At 35.1% G+C, this 27,625-nt stretch overlaps 2 long non-coding RNA genes, 1 other non-coding gene and 1 pseudogene across 3 annotated transcripts; all 4 read left to right on the top strand.

Moving 5' to 3' along the window:
* Positions 1-971: 971 nt before the first annotated feature.
* Positions 972-2,130, top strand: LOC147493915 (patellin-6 pseudogene; annotated as a pseudogene).
* Positions 2,131-22,204: 20,074 nt separating this feature from the next.
* On the top strand, positions 22,205-22,296 carry LOC147493914 (small nucleolar RNA snoR8a). The gene has a single exon (XR_015200511.1). It is a non-coding gene; the product is annotated as a small nucleolar RNA snoR8a (small nucleolar RNA).
* A 994-nt stretch (positions 22,297-23,290) lies between these two features.
* LOC147493913 (uncharacterized) lies at positions 23,291-24,184 on the top strand. The gene is made up of 3 exons (XR_015197525.1): positions 23,291-23,563; positions 23,639-23,760; positions 23,848-24,184. It is a non-coding gene; the product is annotated as an uncharacterized LOC147493913 (long non-coding RNA).
* A 1,414-nt stretch (positions 24,185-25,598) lies between these two features.
* Positions 25,599-26,674, top strand: LOC147493912 (uncharacterized). Its single transcript, XR_015197670.1, has 4 exons — positions 25,599-25,671; positions 25,755-25,852; positions 26,236-26,492; positions 26,577-26,674. It is a non-coding gene; the product is annotated as an uncharacterized LOC147493912 (long non-coding RNA).
* The last annotated feature ends 951 nt before the right edge of the window (positions 26,675-27,625 follow it).

Genomic DNA, 27,625 nt, shown 5'->3' with positions numbered 1-27,625 from the left:
CTAACCCTTTGACTAAAGAAGAGATTTTTTATAAAGTCTTGGGCATAAGACATGGTTATAAACGGGGGGACATGGTGAGGCACCCCCATCCTATAAACGTGTGGCTGGATATGAACACCCAGATATGGATCAGTTGAGAGCAAGGGCAGATGGGGCAAAGTCTCATTGCGAGAATGGAAGGAAGCGGCTCAAGAGACACAAGCAACACACCAGGTGCAAATTCAACAACAACAATGCTAGTTGGACTATCTCATGGAGAAGTTTGGTAGTCCTCCTTCAATGTGGTATGATCTATGAATTTAACTATTTTCTGATATGTGTTGGTGTTGTTTCATTGGGTTTTAGTTGTTTGAAGTCCCATAGAATGAATAACCCTCCATATATGGCATCACTATCCTTTGGGTTGACTTTATTGAGTCATTGAGTTGTCCCCAAGTTATAGTACATTTACCAGCTTTATGCCGTGTAAAATAACTTTTAGTTTACCACCTTTCTCTATATGTAGCAGTAATTTTACCAATGGCTGCATGCTTTATTTTCTGTCTCCACATTCTCTTGGTAGATGTTAGGAGTTAGTATGTTAGTATGTTTCAGGTTCTTAAGAACCTAATGGTAAACTCCCTTGAAAAGTCCTCTGTGGGGGCAAGCGTATATCCTATTGGAGCAACATAAGCAAAGATTCATTTATGTTGCTTTGTTCATGTTAAAAATATCTGATAGAGTGTGCCCGGATAGTGTGATTGGAAATAAAATGGCAGTTTTCAATTTTGTTTCAAGTCATAATTAATCAAGAGAAGTGATGAGAAACCAATTGGGAGGATGTCACAGAGTATGTATAGAAGGACCATGTGAAAATTTGACTTTTCCATGTGAACTCAATCCACAGTAGTCAATCTATTGAAGCCTTCAAGTTGACATGGTAAATCTTCTCTTAGATTTCATTTGCATTTCTCATGGTTAGAACCTTCACCATGGAAGAAAAAGCTATACTATCTCCTCTCTCAACCCAACCAGAAAAAGTTATACATAGTCTTGTTTCTTTTGCTTCATTTAGATCTTCATCATTCAAAGAAGACACTTACATTACTTCTAACTTAAAATGTTCTGAGAAAAAAGCTTTACAAGAACTCAAAGAGAGACTCTCAACTACTTCACTTAAGTCTAATTCCATGTGGGGTACTTCTCTTTTAAGTGGTGATGAAAGGGGTGATGTTATTCTGTTGAAGTTTTTAAGAGCAAGAGATTTTAGAGTGTCTGAGGCTTTTACTATGTTGGAAAAGTGTTTAGCTTGGAGAAAAGAGTTTGGTGCTGAAAGTATAGTTGATGAAGAGTTGGGGTTTAAGGAACTTGAAGGGGTTGTAGCCTATATGCATAGCTATGATAAAGATGGACACCTGTGTGTTATAATGCATATGGTGTGTTTAAAGATAGAGAAATGTATGAAAGGATATTTGGGGATGATGAGAAGTTGAAGAAGTTTTTGAAATGGAGAGTTCAAGTGCTTGAAAGGGGTATCAAACTTTTGCATTTTAAGCCTGGTGGTGTTAATTCAATTATACAAGTAACTGACTTGAAAGATATGCCAAAGAGAGAGTTAAGGGTAGCTTCAAATCAGATTATATCTCTCTTTCAAGACAACTATCCTGAGCTGGTAGCTAGAAAGGTTTTTATCAATGTTCCATGGTACTTCAGTATGTTGTATGGGATGTTTAGTCCATTTCTTACTCAAAGAACTAAGAGCGAGTTTGTAATAGTCAGAGAAGGGAATGTGGCAGAGACCCTTGACAAGTACATTAGGCCAGAGAACATTCCAATTACTAATCTGGTAATCGGTCTCGACACGGTGATTCATAGGATGGTGTCCCAAAACCAGCATATGAGTTCATTGTTAAAGGAGGAGAGAAGGTTAATCTAGAGATTGATGGAATTGAGGCTGGTGCGACCATAACATGGGAGTTAGTAGAGGGCGGTTGGGAGTTAGACTATGCAGCTGAGTTTGTTCCAAATGCTGAGAAAAGCTACACCATTGCTATTCAGAAGGCAAAATGGATGGCTGTTGTTGATAACACAAATTCTCGACGAAGGAGGGTTGCTACTTACCGATATATCGTCCATCAGCCTACTGCATAATCTTTAAGAACCCAACATATTTTGTTTGAGTATGGTGTTTAAGTTAAGACTTCTGAATAATTTTTGATAATATGAGTTTGTAAATTAAGGTGATGGCAGGCAAGGATTTTGGTTTCTATCAAGAAGTTATTCCTGGTGTAATGTTCGGAATTGGAATTAGAAATGAGGACTTGGGTTTAGTTCACTTGCCGCATTCCCCACACTTCTTTTTAGATGAAGATGTCCTTCCACTTGGACCATCTGTTATTAGTTTCTTGATAGTTCACTTAGAAATGAGGACAGTTCAATTGGGACTATCTGTTATACATTCTTTATCTTAAAACTCCAGGGAAAAAATCAGAAAAAAGAAAAGGAAAAAACTCTACGGTGACATATATTATATGTGCGCACCCACATTCATTTTTGGACAATTCGATTAAACTTGGGATTCTTCAGTCATAATCACAACTTTAATTTATTTGCTTAAACGAACAGGACGAAGAACCTTGTGTTAGTATTGATTATGATTTCAGTTGTTTGTATATTGCTTGCTCATGTTATTATGCTCTACAATGCGAAAGGTCTAATAGATAACATTTTTCGTGTGCAGATAATTGTACATCAAAAGAGGAGTGTTGTGAAGAAATGGCGGTTTGGAATTGCAAGAGGCCTCAGATGAATCTATATGCTATTTTATGTCACTTTTTTTTTGCTTTTTAGTGAAGACAGTTTCATTTGCAAGCTACATGAGGGATGTTTAGAATTGTTTTTGTTACGTTAATACCTTTATTATTAAGAAGAGTTTAGAAAAAAAAATATGCAACTCATTTGTTTATAACGGAGTGAATTGACCCAATTTTATTTATTGAAAATTTGTTGTTTATTACAAATTATTAGATATTTGATGTTATGGTTTTTGTTTTTAGGTTTATTTGTTAAATGATAGTTTGTGGGGCACAATTGGCAACGATATTAGTGATAAAAATAGTCTTTTGCAGCGCATGTAATGTCGGAACAAGAACACAACTAATAGACTTTTTTGGACTCCAGCGACGATTAGAACGTCGCTTATAACACCAATTTTTTAAATTCATTTTAGCTTTGTCGACGATGGAAACATTGCTAAAAACACACAAAATTCAAATATTTTAAATCTTTAACGACGATAAAAACATCGCTTATATGAACAAAGTTTCAAATTACTATTATCTCTAGGGACACTAAAAACGTCGCTAATACTACATTTTTTTTAAAAAAATTTGGACTTATAGTGATGATTAAAACGTCACTAATAACGCTAAAATTTTCAAATTTTTTGAACTTCTATCGACGATAAAAACGTACCTAGTAATCCTCATTACCGACGATTTTGAATATGTCGCAAAAACCCCATCTTTTGCTACGTTATTGCATTTAGAATGCAGAAAATAGTTAGCGACGAAATTAGGTAAATGGCGACAGTAGGAATCGTCGGTGAATATATGATATTTGGCGACATTGAAAAATCGTAGGCCCATATCATTGCTGACTATACCATTAGCGACGCTGACATGACACTCCAAAAATCAACGCAAAATACAATTGGTGGCATTTTGGCAATTTTCAGCGATAGTATTTTTTGTCGCCAATGACCCTGTTTCTTATAGTGGTACACCAACCTATTCCTAATTGAGTTATAGGTTTTTATTAGGTGATATGGGGCATAGGTGTTGGTTAAGGAATGAAGGAAATGGATATTCAAAAAGACAAATCTGAGATAATAGGGTCTTCAAAATATGTAACTAGAGAAAACCTTATTCTTATTTTGCTTCTACACTTTGTTACCATCCTTAGCCCTTTTGTTTTGGTTTTTGACTCCCTTTGATTCTATTTTTGGAATTCTAACTTTTATTTTTCTTTCCTTTTGAAAACTTTTTTTTTCTTTTCTTTTTCTATTTCTTTTTCTTTTGAAGCAACTAACTAATTTTTGTTTACATAGGTTTTTCTCTTCTATTTTCTTCACTCATCCTATTTTTCAGACTTATCCAGATAGGTAGGCTGATTTTATTTTTTATTTTGTGTTATTGGGTAAAGAAGTTATGGTTCGTGAAAAGGCTAATGAAAGGCTCAGTGGGGCGACTAGCAGAAAATATACTTAAGTTAAAATTTCTAGCTATATTAATCCAAAGAGGGCCTAAATTCTCACTTAGGATATGGTATGGTGATCAAGCAAGTGGATGTGTGATTTCTCTACTCGGATTTTACTTCTCCCTTGTGTCATCACTCAGATATTTCACTTATATAAGGTTTTTTAGGCTAAATGCTCAGAGGATATGTATTAAGTACTCTAAACTATGTCTCAGAAAAATACTGTCAAGTACAATCATAGATGCTCATGCAAGATGTTCATGAAAAGACGCAATGACTATTACCTACATATTAATCTAAGTTTTAAAAAATAAATCCTATTCCAAGTAGTACGTGAGATTTCTAGACTATTATCATCACGGAGAAGGGAACAATACCATTATCACTAAATACATAATATGAACTATTTTTATGATTTTTTTACTTTTCTAATTTTTATACGACAACTAATACTTAATGTACAACTTAATATGTGCTTAAACATTTACAACGTGTTTCTATACCACCCCCAAATAGAATCATGCTTTGTCCCCAAAGTATGGAATGAAAATAAAGGATAGAGAGTACCATAGAAATGTGATTCTAAATGGGAGCACCTGAAAAAGAATGATAATATATACTAATAGAAAGAAATAAAATCATGCACAACTCCTATATGAGTTCCTCCTATTATAGGGATAGTTAACATGAAATAATAAATAGCGCTTGGAACATAAGCGGACTCTTATAGAAATATAATAATACCATACGCTCACAAATCAAGCATGCGCATATCGTGGCTCCTATAGGATTAGCTTCCCAATTAAATCAATAAGGCCCATGGATTATATATTTCAATATTTATACATGCAATGTTAATATGTGAATGTACAATGTGCTAAAAGTAACTATACCATCCCCAAACAATTTTGGAGAAGGGGGTTACGAAAAAGAAATAAAAATGAAACTCACTCCATAGAGAACACTAATCAAATAACGAGAAAAAGTGCAAGAGATGAATGCATGAGTTACATAAAACGTGGACTAAGGATCTGGCACTTACAACCATTCACTCCAAAAGGAGGGTCTGGTTACCTTAATGGTGAGTCTTTTATAGTCAGATACTCGAAAATTTATCTAAAACATGTATTAGTATGTAGTTTACCATAAATCAACAACCGAAATAGTTGTGGATCTTTCCATAAATAGTTAACACAGAAAGCACCCCCAAACAGAATCAAGCACCAAGATTTCCTATGACGTAGCTTAGCAGAATAAGAGTGAAGTCTAATGGACCTATAACCTAATCAAGCGTGTATTTTCTTCTTTCTCCTCCAATAAAAGGGTGTCTTAGTGAATGATCGTGAGAAAATGGATGGTTATGGAAGATATGTGGGATATGGATAAATTTTAGAATGAAGGAATGGAAAAAATAAGAATGCAGGTTTAGCACAAAATTTATTCATGGTGTAGGTCTAAACTGTCTCATATCTTAAAATAAAAGGATCGGGTGGCGTGTCCTTGGGTATTACTTCTTCACCAGATGGGTTTAGAAAGTCATGAAGCACAAAAGAAACAAGAAGGTCAAGTGCAAACTCAGGGTTCTATTAAAAAGGTGGAGGGCGGGGAATCAAGGTGGTGGTAAATGATTGGTATTTATTAGGGATTAGCTCAGTTGGATGATGGTCAGGTGGTGTTCTAGGTAGTTCTGGAGAAGGTGGATCATCACAGGCTCTTAGAAACTCATCGAATTCCTCATCTAGGTTGTTTGCATCCACGTAATTGTGGTATTCATTTGCATCTTTGAAGAATTCATCTATCTCGTCCATTATGAGATTGACTCCATCTCTTATAGGGTCAAAAAGCAGGGTAGAAAATTCTTCCTCTATTTCTGTTATGTGCAGGGAGTCGAAACTATGATCTTTGTCTTCTTCCCTAAGAGGGGTATCCACTAGTGTGGGGATTAAAGCATCGACCACACTAATAGAAGATACAAAACTCTCAATGTACTTACTTCACCTTCTACAGGCAAACCTAGTTGTCCCTGCTTCAGTTTACATATGTTAACCTCCATAGATAGATTTCCAAAGGAAAGAATCATTGATCCATCCGGACAATTAATTTGGGCATTGGTAGTTGCCAAGAAAAGATGCCCTAAGATGATTGGAATATAATCATGAGCAACTTATGTGTCATGAATAATGAAGTCGGTTGGGAAGTAAAAATCCTGAACTTTAACTAGAATGTTTTCAGCTATGCCTTTGGGATACTTAATAGAACGATCGGCTAACTACAAACTCATTTTGATCGGTTTAAATTCGTAGAGACCTAGATGTTTATATAAATAAAATGGGAGCAAGTTAACACTCGCCCCTAGGTCTAATAGTGCAGTTGTTACGAAGTTATCACCTAAGGTGCATTGTACAGTAGGACGACCAGGGTCCTTGTACTTGATGATTCTGTTATGTTTAGATAAAGAAGGATATTATTCAGCTAAGAAAGCTTCGTAGGGTATGTTGGTTTTCCTCTTCATGGTGCGCAACTCTTTTAGAAACTTAGCATGTCCAGGTAGACTTTTTATAGCATCTAGAAAAGGTAGGTTTATAGTTAGATTTTTAAACACTTCCCTAATCTCATCAAAATTCTCGTCTTTTTTAGACATAACTAGTCTCTGGGGAAACGGTGGTTTTTCTTTATACTTAGCATATGGGTTAACATTAGTATTAACCTTGTCGTTATCTTTTGCCATTTTCCAACTAGGTTTCCATATTGGAACCTCTATAGTTATAGGATCATCAATTTCTATTAAGGTTTTCCCTTTTGGTTGTGGTTGGACTGGAACTTCTACAGTTGTAAGGTCTTCAGTTTCTATGACAGTATTTGGTATGGTTGCATTCTCTTAGTTTGTGGGCGATCTTTAGGCATAGTCACTTGGTTATCAACTACCTTACCCGAATGAATGTAGTGACGGCCTGTAGTTCCTCTTGGGTTATATTACCATTACATTGAATACTGTTTACTTCAAAGGCAATGTTTGTTAACTTAGGATTAGGCACAACTTGACCTGAAAACACGCCTTGTTGGTTATTATTTTGGTTAGGAGACAGATCAAATAACATTTGGCATAATGCATGCATCATATTAGTTTGTTGTTGTTGGTTTTGTATCATGGTTAATAATAAGTTATCTTTTGTGGGTTAGCCACTTGTGCAGTAATAGGAGGGGTGATTAGGACTAAGGTTTGTTGAGTGTTTATGTTATAATTTTGATAGTACTGAGGTGCGTGCACTAAACTTATGTTCTGGTCACCTAATCTCCTTGTCCTAGATGTTGGTTAAATTAGTGGAATTTGTAGTGGGCCTAACATTTTGATAATTAAAGCATGGAGGTGTAGGCTATTGTTGTTGATTATAATTAGTGTCCTGCATCCATTTTGTGTTAGGTTTGGTTAAAGCGTAATTATCTATGGGTTATGGTGGAGGTGAACCCTAGAGTAAGGGACAAAAGGAATTGGTATGGTTAGGATTAAAACAGACATTACACAAAGCAGTGTTTATGTTCATGACCGGATTGGGTTTCAGTTCTTGTTTGTTAATAGAAAGGGCATCGACCTTTTGTGAGAGGGATTTTATTAGAGATATTAAGTCAGGGTTGGGTGTAGCCTCAACTATGTTGGTTGCTTTAGCTGTTGATAAACAAGTATTGGAGCGGGAGTACTCACTACCTCCCAAGTTGCTCCTCTTAGTTGATTGATCTTCTAAGAAGATATGCGCATTAGATGCTCTTTTACTTAAGAAATTTCCTCTGTTCATGATGTCTAGAGTCTCCTTGTGGTATTGTGAAAGACCTTTGAAGAAAGCACAAACAAACATGTCTTTCTGAAGGTTGTGGTGTGAAAATTCAATTAGGAGATCCGTAAAATTACTCCAAGCCTCTGAAAAAGATTCATGAGGGTTTTGGCAGAAGAAATGGATCTTTTGAAGCATTTCATACGTCTTATGTGGTATGTAGAATTGTTCCATGAATAACCCAACTAGTTTCTCCCATGTGTCCGGCCACAGAGTTTGGTTTTTGTGATGTTAGCCAAGCAGCCACTTTGTCAGCTAAGGTGAAAGTAAACACCTTAAGTTTTATTTGTTCAGGACCTACTTAAGGATGATGGAAGGTTGTTAGTACTTGTTATATCCTACGTAAGTGGTGATAGGGTTTCTCATGGTCTAACCTATGATAAATAGGTAGTAAGTTAAAGATATTAGGGGGGGATTCTAAAATCTCCCGTAGTATCTGCAAGAATTATGCAGGAGTCAGGTCCATCGTTCAAAGCCTTGTAAAAATCAGAGAGAGGTCTCTCTGTCTCTTGAGCCATTGTTACAGATGTGGTGTGTGAATTTCTAGATAGGCGTGTGGTATTGTGTCTACGGTAAACAAGTAAAGCAGGTTTATGCGTAGTAGATCTTAATCTCATGCAAATTGTATGTCTAATATGCAATCAACCTAATTAAGCATGCAAAATAGCCTGATTATTACTAGAAATTTAATCCTCTTACAGCAGATGTGAGGATGTAAATAGGTGTTACCTTAGAGCATCATTGCTACACGTATGAATAGCGCCTTCAACAGCCTTGAAGCACGTCTTTTACTACTGGAACACTTATACAAGTATTGGTCTTGGTTCATGATCAGCTCCCAAATGTGCGTTTTATTATCCTTATATTAATGCATTATAGCCCGTCTTATATTTAACGAAAAGACAACTCATAGCTTTTATTGCCATTTTCAGGATATGGAGAATTTCAGACCACTTATCATAAACGATGTGTCTTATCACCAAAAGGAGCCTTAATCACATTTATTATGAAGACCAGAAGCTGCTATGGAAAAATGCTAAAAAAGTTATAGTCAATAGTCAAAGTCACAGGTCAAGGTCAAAGCCCTCAACTCAGAAGACCAGAGATGGAGGCCCTTATCTCAAAATATGACATTCTCCAAAACCTACCTTGGTCAAGAAGAAATCAAAAAGTAAAAGTGAAGTGTAAGGTGTCTCAAAAGTGCTGGAGGAGGGCAAATTAGTAAAAGGCAAAAGTAGTGGTATATAATCTAAAAATTAGGGAGAGAGATAACATCCATTGCTTTAGAGTCCAAACCATTCGGTTTGTTTTAATTTTCTTATCTACTTTTTTTAATTCAAGACCTTTACTTTATTGTTCTTCATTTCCTTTTATTTAAATCTTGTTATTTTGCTTTGTTAGTTTCAATCCATCAATCTTATCTTGTTGTTCTTATTTCAATCTTTAATCAATACTTCTTTCAAGGTTTTCATGTCATTTCCGTACCAAACAACTTGATTTTTCATGTTTTCATTAGATTAAAACAAATCAAATCTATACCAAGAGTCTACCTTTCTTCTTCTTAACTCCCACACTCAAACTCTAAACAATTTAGGATGAAGCTCACTTCTTACAAACTCTTTTGAAGTTACATACCACAATATACAGCATTCAAATGGCGCCGTTGTCATGGATTGAAGGAGCAAGAGTGCTTGGTTAAGAATCTAAGGAGGAAGCACCATTCTCATCTTTCTATTTCTATTTTTTTTTTCGTCGTTTTATTTTGTTGTTTTTAGTACTGATTTACTTTCTTGCAAATCAGGGTTTGGGACCAACAAGTTGGAAAAAAGCTGAAGTTACAGCTGAAAGACGACCAAACTTTATTGGAATCGGCGGGCGACCTCGGTCTAGCCAGGGTGCGACCGCCCAGTCACCTCCAGGCACAAGGGTCCAATTTTTTGGCAGTTCAGTTGTTTTTTGATGAATAGTTAAACACCAAGCCCGGATTTTGTAATAGAGTAGGATAAATCAGTGGAATTTGTTTGTAATAGTTAGAGATAAAAAGAAAAACGAAAAAATTTAGGAAAAATTGGTTTTGGATTTATTTTTGTGGATGAACATAAGTTAAACTTGGTTGAAGTTGTACATTTACCAAGGGATTAGAGTTTTCATTGCCTTAGGAAGTTCAAGTGTATGAGGCGAGTTGTGAATCATAGCTCGCACACTTTGAATCAACTTGGTAATCAACACTCTAAGTCCATTTGACTCTAGTTAATCTCGATTATCAATCTAAAACTAGTTAATCTAATAGATTAGTATAGTATTAGTTTAGTTTTAAGTTTGGGCCCTTGAAAGCAAAGTTGTATAAATAATCAAAAATCCAACTTGCGGACTTTTTAAGTGGGCCTTTATTGTAACTTAAAACTGGATAAATCTCGGAAGGTTGGGCCTGATTCTCAGATCACGCGCCAACCGACGTCGACTTCTCTTCAAGTAGCGCGTAAGTACGGCTTGAGAGGTAAATTCTAAACCTCCTCAAAGCCCAAGTAGGAGGATACCTTGTGTGTTCAAGCATGCTTACATGACTGTTTGAAATTTAATTTCAGCACTGCAATTTACATTCGCACATAAGGCTGAACTCGAGCCACATAACAACCATTGGGAAGTTATTCCCCAATGAAGGTAAATTGAACGTTGCTTGATTCTTGAAGCCCTATACCAAAAAAATTAATTAAAATCAATCAACTATAACCCAAAGTAGTCACGCTCCTCCAGAAAAGGACAAAAATATAGCCATGAGGATTTAGAGTAATCAGTTACCAGATTCCGGTGGACCAACTACCTTCCTCACTCTCGTCCCCCAGATTCATCTTGAGTGATATTCTTGGTAGCACACCACTTAGTGAAGTGACTGCCTACTTTTCTGAGACGTGTAGTAGAGCCATCCTAGTCTCACGCCCAATTGTTTCCCTGAACAAGACATACTAAATTATAGGCCAAAGCAAATATTCTCACAAATAAAAAAAAAAAAAAAAAAGAATTTCTACTATTTGTGCATCATCATTGATTGAGCATTCATGTCTTATCAATATGCATCACAACCGTCATGGAATTACAAAGCAAACCCAGAACCTTGTTCTTTTTGCGGTAGTCCTTATCACTGGTTATCTCATTGTCCATCATATACCGAATTCGAGTCTACTACGGGAATTCTTTACGATTACGAACCTCAATATTCAAACTTCCGGAGTACCCAATACACTCAAGAGTTTTCTAATCATGTTGACAATTCATGGAGTTCCATCACAAATAGTCAACCACCATTCATCCATCCATATGGTCAGTCAGAGTGCGGCTTCAACCAAAACCCATTACCATACATATCAAATTCATATCCTACTTCACCATTCATCACAAACCAACTCTACCAGAAAACGGCCAAGCAAATAATACTAACTCAGCAAATAGCAACTACCTTATGTTTTCTCCAATCTGATTCAAATAATGCCACATCTAAGACTAATATTCTTCCCACCAATCCAGAACCCAACCAAAAAGAGAAACAAGGTGTTACTATAACAAAGCTTATTGCTAAAGCCCATCCTGATACTCATGACCAATTAAATCAGCATCAACCTCCACCTGACTATCGTGAGAAGTCCAGCTATCATGATGATAACTATATGCCCAAAGTCATAGTTTCTCTTACATGCCTTAATGCATCATCACCCATAATTGAGAAAACTTCAGCAGAAAAAACTCAAGAGCATGTATTAGACTCGACACATTTGGAAAATGGAATTGAGAAATTTTTTGAAGATCTAGGCAGAGAGGACAAAGAAAATGAAGTGTTTGGAAAAGAGGGAGTAAAATCTATGGTGGAAAGTGAATTTCAATTTAGGTTGGTCGTTAAGGACTTATCGATGGAACAAATTTGTGACATCCTTACTAATGCAGATATGAACCACAATCTTGTGGACATGCCAAAACTAGAAGGTGCTTTTAGAATAAGATTGATCTTTGCTGAATTCTCTTAGTCCTTGAGATCATGTGAAGAACCACCACCCAACCATCACCATCCCAAATCAACACCTCTTGATATCCAACCTCCATTCATAAAAAATCCCCCAATTTCTGAGGACTGTACCATGAAACCATTTCAAAGAAACCTCAAATTCGCACTTAAGCCAATTGCCTTTGAGATCATTCATAATTTTCTAAACTTTCCCAGTAAAGAGACTTCGCCCAATATACAAACTCAAGAGTCTATCAATTCAATAGTTGAGAAACCTGGTATGTCATATTCCCATCAATTGAGCCTCATGAAGGACATATATTACCAACCTCTCACTCTTTTGGACAATTCAAACATGACAGATTATTGCATAAGTTCCATGATGGGTTACACTATCCTTTTATCATTATGCATCTTACTCTCCAAATGTATCATTTCATTCTGTTTGGGAGTGTATGCTTTTATATGTTTTTCTATAAAGATCTCCAATTGTTTAGATTATTAGTATATAGTTAACAACATATCATCCATCTTATGCATAGTCTTGGGGAATCTGACTTAAAACGACCCCACATAAAGTTTTCAATATCTGACTATAAAAGATCCATGTTATGTTTTCTCGATGCATTCCATATGAGTGCATCATTAAGGTAACTGGACCACTCCATTTGGAGTGTGTGGTTGTATGTGCCAAAACCTTAGTCCACGTATATCTAACATATTCTTTGTAAAACACTTTTTACTCGTCGTTTGAGTAAGTGTGATCCTATAGAGCGAGTATACAATTTTCTTTTTCTTTCTTTTACATTTCTTTTTCAAAATAGTTGTTTTTCTCCATTCTCATAATAGATGATTCCCGATACATCAATAGTGATGTGATTTTCCAAAAAGAAAATGGGCAATGGATTTCACATAGACCAACCCTTAGAAGTACGCAATCTCCATTCTTCTAAGGGCGGTTTGAGGATCAGTTACTAAGGGTCGCCCATATCACCATGCACTTTCTATCTCAGCTTAAACCATATAAATACCAATTGTCCCTTGCTCACCAGCATATCATCACATCAACCATCAAATACATTAAGACAATGACAAGGTACTTACAGCAATCAGAACAGAGAATTGATTCCCATCCCATTTTAACCAGATCTACCAAAATCCACCAAAAAGACCTAATTCCACCACCCACTAGTGTCCAATCAACTAAACCCTTCCATTATTTCTTGCACAGTAAACCCCCCAACACACATAACTAAAGCCACAGTCTGACTAGATTGAGTTCAATAAAGAGCCGACACGAAAGTTGCTTGAGATTACCTGTTATGATTTGTTTTCAAAAGATAAGCTTTTAGAATCACGACTTTTGAGTACAAATCTCTTTATAACATCTCTACATAGTTTTCAAAACCTGAGGATATAAAAATAAAAATTATACGCCCAGTGTAACTAAAATGATACCGGATCAACGTATAATTTTAACTTCTTGTCAAAACCTCTATATGGTTAGAGAAATCTTTAGATTGAGAAAAACAATTACTTAAAAAAAATTAAAAAAAATTAAAAAAATTAAAAAAAAAAAAAAAAAAAAAAAAAAAAAAAAAACCCACCATTCACACATTAGATATGTGTCTATATAGATAGTTGTTTACATACTTTACATTTTTAACTTTTTAGTGTAATAATAATCATGCATGTTAGATTTTCTATATTTTTCTGCATTACATACGTTTTCAAAAATACAAAAACCCAAAAAGATTTCATAGTAGAATAAATATCCCTAGTATAATAAACCATGTATTTCTCGTTATATATCAAAGAACCCACGCCCCAAACTTATTTGGGGGTAGCGTATTTTCATCATGAAGAACATAATATAGGTGTCTCGCCATTTTTGCTCATGTTTCTATAGTAATCTCTTTCCTTATCTCTTCATACTTTGATGACAAAGCATAGTTCTATTTAGGGGTGGTATAGTAACATTTTGCAAAAACTAGACATTTTCTATATAGTAGATATAATAGTATATTTCTTCCTTTCTAAAAAATTTTCAAAAAAGACCAAAAATATTTTTCCATTTAGTATTAAAAAGTCTTGTTTCCTTTTTCTATGATGAATAAAAAGTTTAGAAGTCTCATTATAGCAATAGAGTAAACATTCGTTCTTCGTACTTAGACTAATATACCTACAATAATTTCTGCATCTTTTCATGAATATCATGCATCAGCATTTGTTTGTATATAGCAGTGAGTTTCCGAAGCAAAGGTTAGAACAATTAAGTTCCATATCTTGTGAGAATCTAGCCAAAAGCCTCATCTGAATGATTATTGAGTAATGACACAAAGGATGTCTAGATAGAAAGACCACACGTCCACTTGCTTGATCAGCACGCCATATCCTATGAGAGAATTTAGGCCCTTTTTGGATCGATATAGCTAAATAAACATTAAAACCCCAAAAACAAAAGCAAAGTTAGAAATTCCAAAAATTCACAATCATATGGAATCACAAAGCCAAAGGGCTAAAAGAATGTGTCACAATTCGGAAGCAAAAATAGCAAAATGAGGTTCTTCTCTAGTTACAAGTATCTTGAAGACCCAATTTCTCAACTTATCAGATTTTATTTTTCCCTTCCTTTTTCTTTCAAAACCATCACCCTAGCCCCATAACTCCTAATAAAAGACCTTTAGCTCGATCAAGAATAGGATTGTGTGATAGTAAATGGCAAGCGTGATCAATCGACCCCAGTTTCTTTGGATATAATTTGAGTATGCGAGGAATATAAGTGCCTGCTGCACTTGATAGAATGAACCTTGAGTGAATCTATCAGAGAGTTGTGATTGCAACACACCTCTGTGAGAACCCACCTTAAGGATGCTCTCTAAAAGTCTCATAAACAACTCTGCTTTTGCATTTCATTGCTTATGTTTTGCACATTTATCTTGAGATGATTAAATTACTATACATATGTTGTTCTAAGTTCAAAGGAGCTTGTCCGTATTCTCCGCTAATGAGATGTATGAACTTCTGAGAATAAATAAGGAAACAAAACCTTTGTACTAAATAGAAGAAGTATGTGAATACCTTCACTGGAAAACTCTCATGAGGCTTGAAGCTCATCCACTAGGAAATTCATAGTGGTTTAAGGCCTTGTTGTATATGGTCAATACAATCGCACTCTACGAAACGATATTAGTATAACATATAATAAATCACTCATTTGTTATCTTATTTTTATCTCTCATCCTTGCTTGAGGACAAGCAAGATGCTATTTGGGGGTGTTGATCAGCTCCCAAATGTGCGTTTTATTACCCTTATATTACTGTATTACAGTCCGTCTTATGTTTAACGAAAAGACAACTCATAGCTTTTATTGCCATTTTCAAGATATGGAGAATTTCAAACCACTTATCATAAAAGATATGTCTTAGCACCAAAAGGAGCCTTAATCACGCTTATTATGAAGACTATAAGCTGCTATGGAAAAGTGCTAAAAAAAGTCAAAGTCAACAGTCAAAGTCAAAGGTCAAGGTCAAAGGTCAAAGCCCTCAACTCATAATACTATATATGGAGGCCCTTATCTCAAAATATGACATTCTCCAAAACCTACCTTGGTCAAGAAGAAATCAAAAACAAAAACAAAAACAAAAGCAGAAGTGAAGTGTGAGGTGTCTCAAAAGTGATGGAGGAGGGCAAATTAGTAAAAAGCAAAAGTAGGGGTATATAATCTAAAAGTTATGGAGAGAGAAAGCATCCATTGCTTTAGGGTCCAAACCATTTGGTTTGTTTTAATTTTCTTGTCTAGTTTTTCAATTCAAGTCCTTTACTTTATTGTTCTTCATTTTATTATATTTAAATCTTGTTATTTTGTTTTGTTTGTTTCAATCAATCAATCTTATCTTATTGTTCTTATTTCCATCTTCAATCAATACTTCTTTCAATGTTTTCATGTCATTTCCATACCAAACAACTTGAGTTTTCATGTTTTCATTAGATTAAAACTACTCAAATATATATCAAGAGTCAACATTTATTTTTCTTAACTCCCACATTAAAACTCTAAACAATTTAGGATGAACCTCACTTCTTACAAACTCTTTTGAAGTTACACACCACAATCTACAACTTTAATTCATGGGGTGGATTGTGAAAACTTGAAAAAAGTTAACCGTGATTAGTGATAAAGTTTTAAGAATAAGGGTTAAGCTTTTTTACTATGGGCTTAGGTGTTGGGCCTAGATGTCGGGCCTATGAAACGGGCTTTGGTAGTGGGGGCTTACTAATTAAACTAATATTAATTCATTTTTTTGTATTTTTGTATCAAACTAATGGCCAGGCCACTTAAGAATTGAGGGAGGTTATCCGTGCGTCCATGTTCCTTAATTAGAGAACCCCAATTTTTTAAGTTTTCTAGACACCGTATAAAATGAAAAATTAATTTTTAAAATTTTGTAGTTGGTAGCATACGAGTATTGTACTGTACTCGTGAGATAATATTGTAGTTAATGACAAAAAATTAAAATTTTCTAATTAAACTAAGGTCTTGATCGCCTTTGAAATAGAACAAATTAGACGCGTTACGCCTAGGGGTGTAATCCATGAGCCTAGGGTGTAATGCTGTACACTAGGTAAGGACAAAATGAGGGCGCATGCGCACTCTCTAATAAGAGCCCAAAACTGTAGTTTCAACTCCTTAATTAATAGTATTATAATTAGGGCAATTATGTTTATAATAAATAAGAGTTAGTAATGTTTACATGTTTTTGTGTATTTTAGGTCTTGAAATCAATTATGTGAAGAAATACGTCACTTTTGCAAGAGAAAGGAGTCAAATTGTTTGCTAGAGAAATTATTTGATTAAAGCCCAAGTTTCAAGGAGAAAAAACCTTTTTAAAGCATAGTCAAAGTTGAAAAGTCAAAGTCAATGCGAGTAGAAAAAGAGCAGAAAAGTCAACAGAACTTCGGCAGGCCGTATATTTGGACTCAGACCTAGGAATTAGGCCTATTATATGTGAACCCAATCAAAGTAGTAAAAGTGGATGAAAAAGGTACTGCAGTAAATTCCCACAGAGAAACTATTTTGGACTTAAGTAATTAGGTTTTGAGCTTGATTTAGTGGCCCAAAATACAGCTTCAAAGCCCATGCACGAAATTGTAAACCTAACCCTCTCCTATATAAAAAGGATGAAGGAAAAACTCTACTCTCTCTCTCTCTCCCATTTAGTTCGAATAATTTAGATCTCTCCCTCCCATTACTTAGAATAATTTAGCTCTCTCTCACATCTTTCTTTAGTTTAGTATAGTTTAAGTAATTAGGGTTTATAATTGTAGCCTCCATAAAACCTCCATTAAAATACATTTAAGTTATTATTATTATTCAATTAAATTGCTTCTCTTTTTATTATGTCTTCTTCTCATTCTTTTATTCATAATAGCCCCATGAATCAAAGATAAAACTCCATTAGAGAGGTTTCAATAAAGCTTTGATGAGGACTTGATTTGTTAGTATATAATTGTTGGTTAAAACTTCAAGTTTAAGTTTTTCTTGACTTAGAGATAAGAAAAGTTTAATCTAAACTAGAGAATAATGAGTTTGTTATGAGAATAGGAACAAGTTTTCTCTCATGATATTTAGTTTATGACTAGAGATAGTATAAAATGATTAGATATCATAAAAGACCTAACCTTTATGTTTGAACCTTATGTGAAAATGTAGGGATTAAGGTTTGCAACAACTCTATGTTAGCATATTGGGAATTTATAAAGGTGGATTTCAATCTCTCTCTATTCTTCTCCAAATTTTATTCAAGTCATATTCAATTGCTTTAATTAAATTAGTATAAGTTAAATTCATATATTTAGTTTCGTAGTATAAATTCACATCCATAAATATTGCTCTCACCATTGTTTCCTTGTGTTTGATTAGTTGAATTCGTTAAGTCTAGAGAGTTAAGAGTGGAACGATTCCGTACTTCATATATTGTATGAATATATATGTGAGAGTAGAAAATAAATAATTGATAACATAAGAATAAGGTAGAGAGATCTAATTGTGTTGTTACGTTTATCAAATGGCGACGCTGCCATCTTAAACTCATTCAGGACAAGAATTCAATTGGTTGAATCCAAGGGGCAATCCCCCATTCTCTATCCACCCACCCCTTTTAAATTTTCATTCTTGTTTCTCATATTTTTGTTACAATTCAAACTTCATATTCACTGTTTTAAACTAAGAGCGCACCCGCCCTCCCTTTTACCTTGCACAAAGCGTACCCACGCTCCCTTAAGACTACGGACTCACAGTGAAGAATACTGCGGTAAAGGTATTTTTAAATTTCTAAAAATTCTAAAATTTTCAAGAATAATAACTAAGTTGTTATTGATTTATTGGAATTTATTCAGATTTTTCCTAGTTGTTTTACCTAGTGAACTAATACCATCTTTATAGTGCCGTATTTCAGCTTCCACATCGTAAGTTTCTGGAAAAACAGACGAGTAGGGTTACTTAGAGAGTTCCACAAATTCTAAGATTTTTACAGTAGTATCTACCATAAGTTAGGAGTTCAGAGTAAACATTTAAAGAGTTTTTTATTTGTTTTGACCACCTAACTAGTAGATTCTTTCCAGTGTGTGTTTCTGCAGTTTTGTAACACTTAATTTCTGGAACAACAGCCAATAAAGAGAGTTTGTAGAATTCTAATCTCTCTAAAAATTTTACAGGAACACGCAAGATCTGTCAAGAGTCTCCTGTAAAATTTTGGTGATTTTTGGCTCTGTTTTGATTTGATAACCATTCGGTTGTTTGTATTGTATCAGAAAACTATTTCACGAACTTTGAAGGGCAGTAGAAAGACTTTCATAACTCTGATTGTTCTGAAATTTTACAGCCTACTTACTGGATGTCTTAGTAAGCTATTGTAAAAATTTAAAATTTGTTGGAGTGCACACACACCCTAGTTACCTTATATTTGAGCGCGCCCGCACCCTGACCTCTAGTAACCTAAGTTTGCGTTTTTCTTCAGTCTTCTTTTACAGCGCGCACGTGCCCTAGTTACCTTATATTTGAACACACCCCTGCCCTCTCAAGTAAGCCCTATTTATAGGTTAGTTACAGCTCATATTTTAGTTTGAAATATTTGTTGATTCGGTGTTCCAAGTTTCTACATGACAGTGAGTTTGTATTGAAGACGTTATTCATAAGCGTAGCAAGGAGGCATTCATATACGTTTTCCTTCTTTCACTCCTTATTTATTTTGTTAGAGGAGTTTAATTCTAGTATAATCAGGCTCTTGTCTAACTGTTGTTCTTGTTCTTTCATATTAGACTTAGTCTTGCATGAGATTAAGGTCTGGTAAGAAAAAACCATCTAACATTATATATTGTAAACGTCAATACACACGCATATCTAGAATATCACACACCACACCTACAACAATAGCTAAAGAACCAGAGATGCCTCTCTCTGATTTTTACAAAGCCCTAATCGATGAACCTAAGTCATGCATCATTCTTGCAGACCCAGTGGGAGATTTTCAAATTCACCCGAATATATTTCGAACCCAGTTGTTTGTATTATATCCGAAAACTGTTTCACGAACTTTGAAGGGCAGTAGAAAGACTTTCATAACTCTGATTGTTCTGAAATTTTTCAGGCTACTTATTGGATGTCTTAGCAAACTATAGTAAAAATATCAAATTTTTTGGAGTGCACACACACCTTGTTACCTTATATTTGAGCGCGCTCGCGCCCTGACCCCTAGTAACCTAAGTTTGCGTTTTTCTTCAGTATTCTTTTACAGCGCGCACGCACCCTAGTTACCTTATATTTGAATGCGCCCGCGCCCTCTCAAGTAAGAACAATTTATAGGTTAGTTACAGGTCATATTTTAGTTCAAAATATTTGTTGGTTCGGAATTCAAAGTTTCTACAAGATAGTGAGTTCGTATTGAAGACGTTATTCATAAGCATAGCAAGGAGGCATTCATGTTCTCCTTCTTTCACTCCTCATTTATTTTGTTAAAGGAGTTTAATTCTAGTATAATCAGGCTCTTGTTTAATTGTTATTCTTGTTCTTTCATATTAGACTTTACCTTCCATAAGATTAAGGTCTCGTAAGAAAAAACCATCTAACGTTATATATCGTCAACGCCAATGCACACGCCTATCTAGAATATCACACACCACACCTACAACAATAGCTAAAGAACCATAGACGCCTCTCTCTGATTTTACAAAGCCCTGAACGATGGACCTAAGTCATGCATCGTTCTTGTAGACCCAGTGGGAGATTTTCAAATTCCCCCGAATATATTTAACTTGTTACCAATTTTCCATGGTTTAGACCACGAGAAACCTTATCAACACATGCGTAGGATAGAACAAGTTCCACTACTACAGAATGACATGTATACCACGGTCAATAAGAACGTTTATACCACGGTTCTTCTAAAAACCGTGGGAAATACTTATATACCACGGCGGAAACTTCTTTGGTCATTGGTTTACTAGTATATGCCACAGTTACATGAAAACCGTGGGATAAGTTGGGCCATATACCATGGTTAGTTTTTTTTTCCGCATGAGAGTACTCCACATCCCCACTACCTTAAACAGAAACAGTGGTATATAAATTTTCCATTTTCTACCGTGGTTTATGCCAAATAGTCAAATACACGAAAAAATAAATAAAAAATACACGTACGAAACTCATTCAAATTAGATTCCAGCTATTCTCTCGGTCTCTCCCCACAACTTCTACAGTTCTACGACTCTTAGGGTACGTTTGGCAACAGTGAGAAAACCCACCGTAACTGACACTACACCATAAGGGCCAATTTGTAACAAACGATATTTTGGATTTCTAACAGATATATCCGTAACCAAGTAACTAACGGATATAATTGTTACTTATCAAGTTATCCGTTAGTTTATTTCTTTTTATATTCTGAATTGTTTTTTAATTATTTTTCTAGCAAATAAAAGGAAAAACATAAAGGATTAATTGTTGGGTTATATTCATATACCCCCTACCACTAGTTGCAATTAGGATTACCCCCGTAATAATTGAAATTAGGATTTCTCCCCACCCCCAACTTGGCGGTCAAAGGAGTCAACCAACAGTGGCCATCAGTTGACTAGTCAATGATCATAAATTGTCCTAAATACCCTTTTTCTGTGGAAATTACGAAATTTGCCATTGACACTGTTAAAAGCCCACAACTCAAAGCCCAAACTCGAAATTACACTAAAATTAAATGTTGAAAAACTTTACTGAATATTTTAGGAAGCCTATACGCGTGTTAATAAGGAATCTAATTAGTCCCCACGAGCCATCCTCTGCAGAATTTAAACCGTGACAACTTTGAAATGGGAGAAGCATCTTTTGCTTTGTTCTTCCCCCATCTGAATCAACTTTAAAGAAGTTGCCTCAATGCATAAGGCGTCCCTCAAACCACCTTCGGGCAAAAGATAATTCGTGGGGATTGTTTTTCAGATTTGAACTTCGGTATGTCCTCGATTCTTAGTTAATCTTCCATCAACCTGCTTTGTGCATGCCCTGTTTAAATCATGTCGCTTGGATGGAAGAACATATGCCCAAGTTTGTTGTCCTAAAAGTAAAAGGAATGTGGATTCATCTTCGATGAAGTTAGTATAGGTGGAAGAAGTTACTGGATTTGTATTTTGAGATCATCTGTGATATATTTTTGAGACTTCCCATTAAGGATCTTATGTGTTGTAACTTGTAAGTCGCGTATGTAAGACCTGGTACAAATTAACAAGGGATTCTGAATTCATTAATATGCATTTGAAGAGAGCATTTGTCTCATCCGGCTTCACATTATTCTTGAACCAAAAATGGCTATACCTATCGTTTCCTAATGTCTATTATTAACGACCATTTGTTTCCTAATTTATATTATCTTTGATCCCGAAACTCTCTCGCTCTTGATCGATAAACAGAAATGTATCCCCATTCCAGTGAAAAACCTAATATTGAGAAGTGGATATACTATAGTTGGTTCTTGCAATGGTTTGCTTTGTATGGCTTCAACTAACATTACTTTGTATAGATACTCCTATGAAGTATCTATACCGATATCCATTTATACTCCAATCACGATTAAAGAGAGATAAGAAACTGGTTTATTGGCGGTTGCTATGATTATACAAATTCCTCGCATCTTGACTTGCTAATGCTATTGCATGACAGACTCCATATACACCCATAGAATATGAGCATCACCACTGCCAAAATAGTTTCACATTTTTTTTATTTTTTTTAGTTCATTTTTCTTATTTGGTTTTTGTTTGAATAATTTTATTAGGTAATTGATTTTTAAACTTTGATTGGAGTTTTATTTTTATTTGTATTTTAACTTGTATTTTTGAAGTTTGGGCTTTGAGTTGTGGGCTTTGAACGATGTCAATGGCAAATTCTGTAATTTTCACGTGAAAGAGGGTATTTAGGACAATTCATTATTCTTGACTAGTCAACCTGACGGCCACTTGTTGGTTGACTCCTTTTTAACTGTCAAGTTGGGGGAAATCCTAATTTCAATTATTATGGGGGTAATCCTAATTTCAACTAGTGGGGGTATGTCAATATAATCCTTAATTGTTTTACCCGACTAGAACTCTCTCAAACCCTATTCAAACCTAGGGTTCCAAATATATCACCCATGAAGATGAAGACGACGATCTAGTTCATCTAGTTACACCGATTTCTCTTCCTCATTAAAACTTATTGTCACGGAGGAGCTATTGTTGCGTAAGTCGGTTTTTTCAAGTGTTGGGTTTCATGTTTAGGATTTTTGTTAATAAGTCTTGGAAAATAATAAATCTTGTTACTTTGTGAAGCTGTTGTGTCCGTGCGTGGTCAAGTAGTGTGTAGAAGAAGTAGTGGTTTTGGAAGATGAGAAGGTGGACATGGGGTTCATCTCTCGTTTTCTTGGTCGGGACCACCGCTCTTGTCAAGCTCAATGAGACACTTAATCGGCAGTGTGCGTCCTCTTCTTCTTCCCTCACTTGGAAATCTATACTCTCTTGTGGTCGTCCGAGTTTGATTTCTTTGTCTACTGAGTAGCTGCTATTAAGCCTGTTTACTCAGCATGCCATTTGTTTGTAACTTTGTCTGTGCTTAACCTTTTATGTGTGCCTTATCTGCATTTCTTTTTTAATCATCTCTTGATTACTGTTGTGATTGTTTTGTAATAAATTGCAGTCTCAATTCTTGACAAGTGGAGCCCAAGGAGATGGACAATGAATTGTCCCAATCACAGTATGATGTGGTTCATATAATGCTCGCAAAAAATTTCTCTTACAAACAAAATCAAAAACTGTAGAAATGATGGATCTTCTGGGCTCTACAAGTGCTACAGAATCACCAGAAATGAATTAAGCTTAATGTTGACCAAACAGGCTTCTACAGAGTAAAATATGATGATGAACTTACAGCCAGACTCCGACATGCAATAGAAGCCAATCACCTTTCTCCAACGGATAGATTTGGTAAGATGATTGTTCACTATGACAGGCTAGCTTCTACAGTATAAAAAAACTCAGTCATTTTATTCTTTCTATCAGGCATTTTGGATGATTCATTTGCTCTGTCTATGGCTTGCAAACAGTCATTGTCTTCATTGTTCAGCTTGATGAGCGCTTACATGGAGGAGCTTGAGTATACTGTCTTGTCGAAATTGATCACTGTAATGTTGATCTCCATAGTTTGTATGTGCTTGCTCTTCCTAGTCTATGCTTCCTTGACGTTAATTTCCGGTTTCCTGATTTGTCAGATGAATAAGAAACTTGCAAGGATTGCTGCTGATGCCAGTCCTGAGTTGTCAGAGTATATCAAACTATTCTTGATCAATCTTTTTCAGTATTCTGCGGAGTAAGTCTAATATCTTCATTCCATTAGTACTTAAAACATACTTAAATATTATTATTTTTTTACCGGTAAAACTGATGTGATTCTAGATTAAACCATTTATTTTCGTACTTGTTAACAGTTCATGATCCTTAGCCTAAAATGAATTTTGTCTATGTGCCTTAACCCTTTTTACGAGAAAGTTTTCGAGAGGCCGCTAACAATGGCTTGCTTGGTCCTCCTTAAATGTCTCCAGAACTAGGACAAAATGTAATGAATATAACATTCTTCCCTATTGAACTCTCTTTAACTTGAGAAAGTGTCTACTTTGTTGAACAAAGTACAAAAAAACTCTGCGGATTTACTCTTATGTATCCATGTTTTCTACATGAAAAGATTCAAAGCATCAAATGATGAAGTTAAGAAAAAAAAAAGTTTACACCAGAATGGTCAATTCCTCCAGAACAATACTAGGTAAACTATGTAGGCTCTGTTAGCTTGCGATGATAACCTATTTCTTGATTCTTCTACCTGCATTGTTTATTGTTTGACCTAAATTCATGATATGAGATTATAACATGGTGTGAAACTATCATTTTTATTTTTATTTTAATATAAAATGAGTATTTCCTTGTAACATACTTGTTATGCACTGTCTCTCCTCCATTGAGATGCTCTATAAATATCCAAATTCTATTGAATCCCTGGACCTGGACTGCTTTAGTTTTGTTGGGTAGAGATTTTAACTTTCTTTCTTTTTCTAACTTTCCCTTGAGATCTCTTTTACAGCAAATGATAAGCCCCGACACAAATCTTCTTATCAACATTGAAGTGATTCTTTGATGATGTTCAAATATATTTAATGTTAATGGCAATGTACATCTAAATGAACACCTTAAGTGGGTTGTGTCTTCCATATGGAATAACTTTTCATTAGTTCAATATCAGAATCTCCAAATGCTTTTTTGATTTTTCTCCAATAGTTTAGTCTTTTTGGGGAACAATATTCCATCCACATCTTCAATTTGGAATGCTGCTCTTTTGGAAGAAAAGAATGTGTCTTCTTTTTCCAGCTTTGTGGTACATACCATTTCTTTCCCCATGGTTTTAAATTTAAACATTTTCTCCTAGGTATGCTTCTTTTGCAATATAGTATTTCCATCTTATTTGAATCAGCTATGTCTTCTTTCCATTAAGTTTTTTTCGTTTTTAAAGTCTGCTTACAATGATTTCCTCTGGCATCTTTTGAAATTACTATGGTATACACATTTTTGAGTTGTGTGAGACCGTAAAGAGTGAAACCTTCAGAATTCATGTAGTTGTAACTTGTAAATATGGACTCAACGTATTTACGGCAATACAAGGAAAGTGTCAGTTACGATCACATTGTTTACTGCAGTCTAGATGGTATCTTGGAGCTGAAAACCAATGAGTTTGTATAATCGCCTTCTCTTGCATCGCTTTGGCCGGACGAGTTTCGGGTAAGTTTTTTTTTTATGTTACAACCCAACTTCTTTCTTCATTTTCATATCATAATTATATTTGAAAGCTATAGCCAGACTTAAAATTTCTAAATCTTTTTGCATAATTATTTGATATTGCCGATCATATTTGTTTCACCCATCTGTCTTTACTACAAGTTCATTCTAGTGACTCTGTGAAATTTTTTTGGTACTAGATTGGCTCATAAATCTGTTGGTGAAGGAGATGACCGCCATTTAATCTTAGAGGGATCCCCTGAGTCATCAATGTATGTTGATCCCACAGTCGAATGGAACATTGGTTCATAGATTACTTTTCTTGAATGTTTCCTGTTCATGTTTGGAATTGCAGACCATCAGTTCTTGTCAATGATATCCTGTGGCAATGTAATGACTATCAGTCTCCTGCTGCATCCCATCAACTGTTGAGGAGAACAAAGGCTTTACTAGGTAGTGCATTTCCCACTTCTCTTTGTGCTTAGTATCAGTAGTTTTAAATAACAATATTGAACTCGACGTAATATATGTCCACGAAGCTTGACTTTGTACTTATTAAAAGTTTGTCATTTTTCACATTGTCATGTGCTACAAGCATTACGTAGAACTTATAGCTTTGTTCTACAACGTACTGTATCTTTGATAGAGGGAATGGTATAAACACATAGATTGGAAATTGTATGCATCCTTTTATAAAAGTGATTAATGAATTGTCATAATTGTGTACTTTAATGTCTTACTTTTCCTAATTATGATATCCTTCTCACAAAATTCAGTTTGTTACCAGTGTGATTGACTTTTTCTTTTCTTTTTATTTTCTTTTCTCTTTATTTAAGCCGCAAAGAATAATCCAACATCTTTGGGGACTACGCTGGAGGAAAGAAGCAACTTATCTTGCTGCTCGTGAGCGGATCTTTTCTGAAGAGAATGGAGGGATAAGAGAGTCAATCGCACCAAAGCCGCGGAATGTACCTATATATGGTTGCACGCCGGCTGATTGCTCATGCACTGTTTGAAAAGAATGAGGAAACCTCAAAGAACCCTCATATTCATGCAAATGCTTCGGGTGTCAAAGACGATAAGGAATTTGAAGGTCAGGAGATGCTTCATAATAGCACATTCTCTCTCCTTTATTCTTATATAGTAACTCTCACATGTTGTGCTTTGACTCATCCAGATGACAAATTTAGAACTGAAGGAGACATACACGCAAGATGAACTTGACGATGTTCGACTCGATATTATTCAGTTCATCCAGGAAAATGGGGTGTTTCAAATTTTTAAGCGAATGAGGATGAGTTTTAGCTATGTTCGACCCTCCAAATTTAATTTATGAGTCTTACCTTTTAATTTATGAAAAGAAATTTGAAGTTTGTTTTCTTAGTGCACTCAAAAAATTAATGGAAGTTATTTTATTTTATTACTATTATCTTTTTTTGCAATGTTTGATAGTTTATTGTACATTTTGGAATTTGTTGGGAAGATGAAAATGTTATTATGCGTGAGGCGGTATGTAAATTTTGTTATCTGCAGGTTCGGTTTTTAAGTGGAAGACTGTTACTAGCATTATTATTAAATAAAAAATATATATATATACCACGGTTTGGCATAAACCGTAGTATTTAGTATAACTATATACCACGGTATTATAACACATACACTAATATAAACCACGGTTTCAATAGCTTATATGCCACGGTTCTGTTGACAACTGTGGTATATAATGGGCATACAAACCACGGTTCTTTAAAAAACCGTGGTATCCGTTAAACATATATACCACAGTTTTGTTATTATTATATACCACACCACCTATTGTCACGGTTGCATAACAGTGGTAAATATATTTATACTACACTTAAAAACAGTGGTATAAGTGTCATTCTGTAGTAGTGTTCTCACTATATTCTATCATCCTAGCATAAGTCTGGATCAAGTTAAACTTAGGGTGTTTTCATTCACCCTAGCCGACAAGGCGGCGTCTTGGTTAACTGCCTAAACGCCAAACTCCGTGGACTCATGGGCTAAACTTGTTCAATTGTTCATGGAATAGTTTTACCCACCACTGAAGATAGATAAAATGCTTCAAATGATTCATTTCTTCCGCCAGAATCCTCATAAATCCTTTTTAGAGGCCTGGAATCGTTTCATTGATCTTCTCATTGAATGCCCGCATCATAATCTTGCGAAAGACGCGCTTGTTCGTGCCTTCTTCAAGGGGATTTC

Source organism: Coptis chinensis, chromosome 6, assembly GCF_015680905.1.
Source record: "Coptis chinensis isolate HL-2020 chromosome 6, ASM1568090v1, whole genome shotgun sequence".
Lineage (NCBI taxonomy): Eukaryota > Viridiplantae > Streptophyta > Magnoliopsida > Ranunculales > Ranunculaceae > Coptis > Coptis chinensis.
The sequence above is the reverse complement of the archived record's forward strand: the minus strand, read 5'-3'. Positions and strand labels throughout refer to the sequence as shown.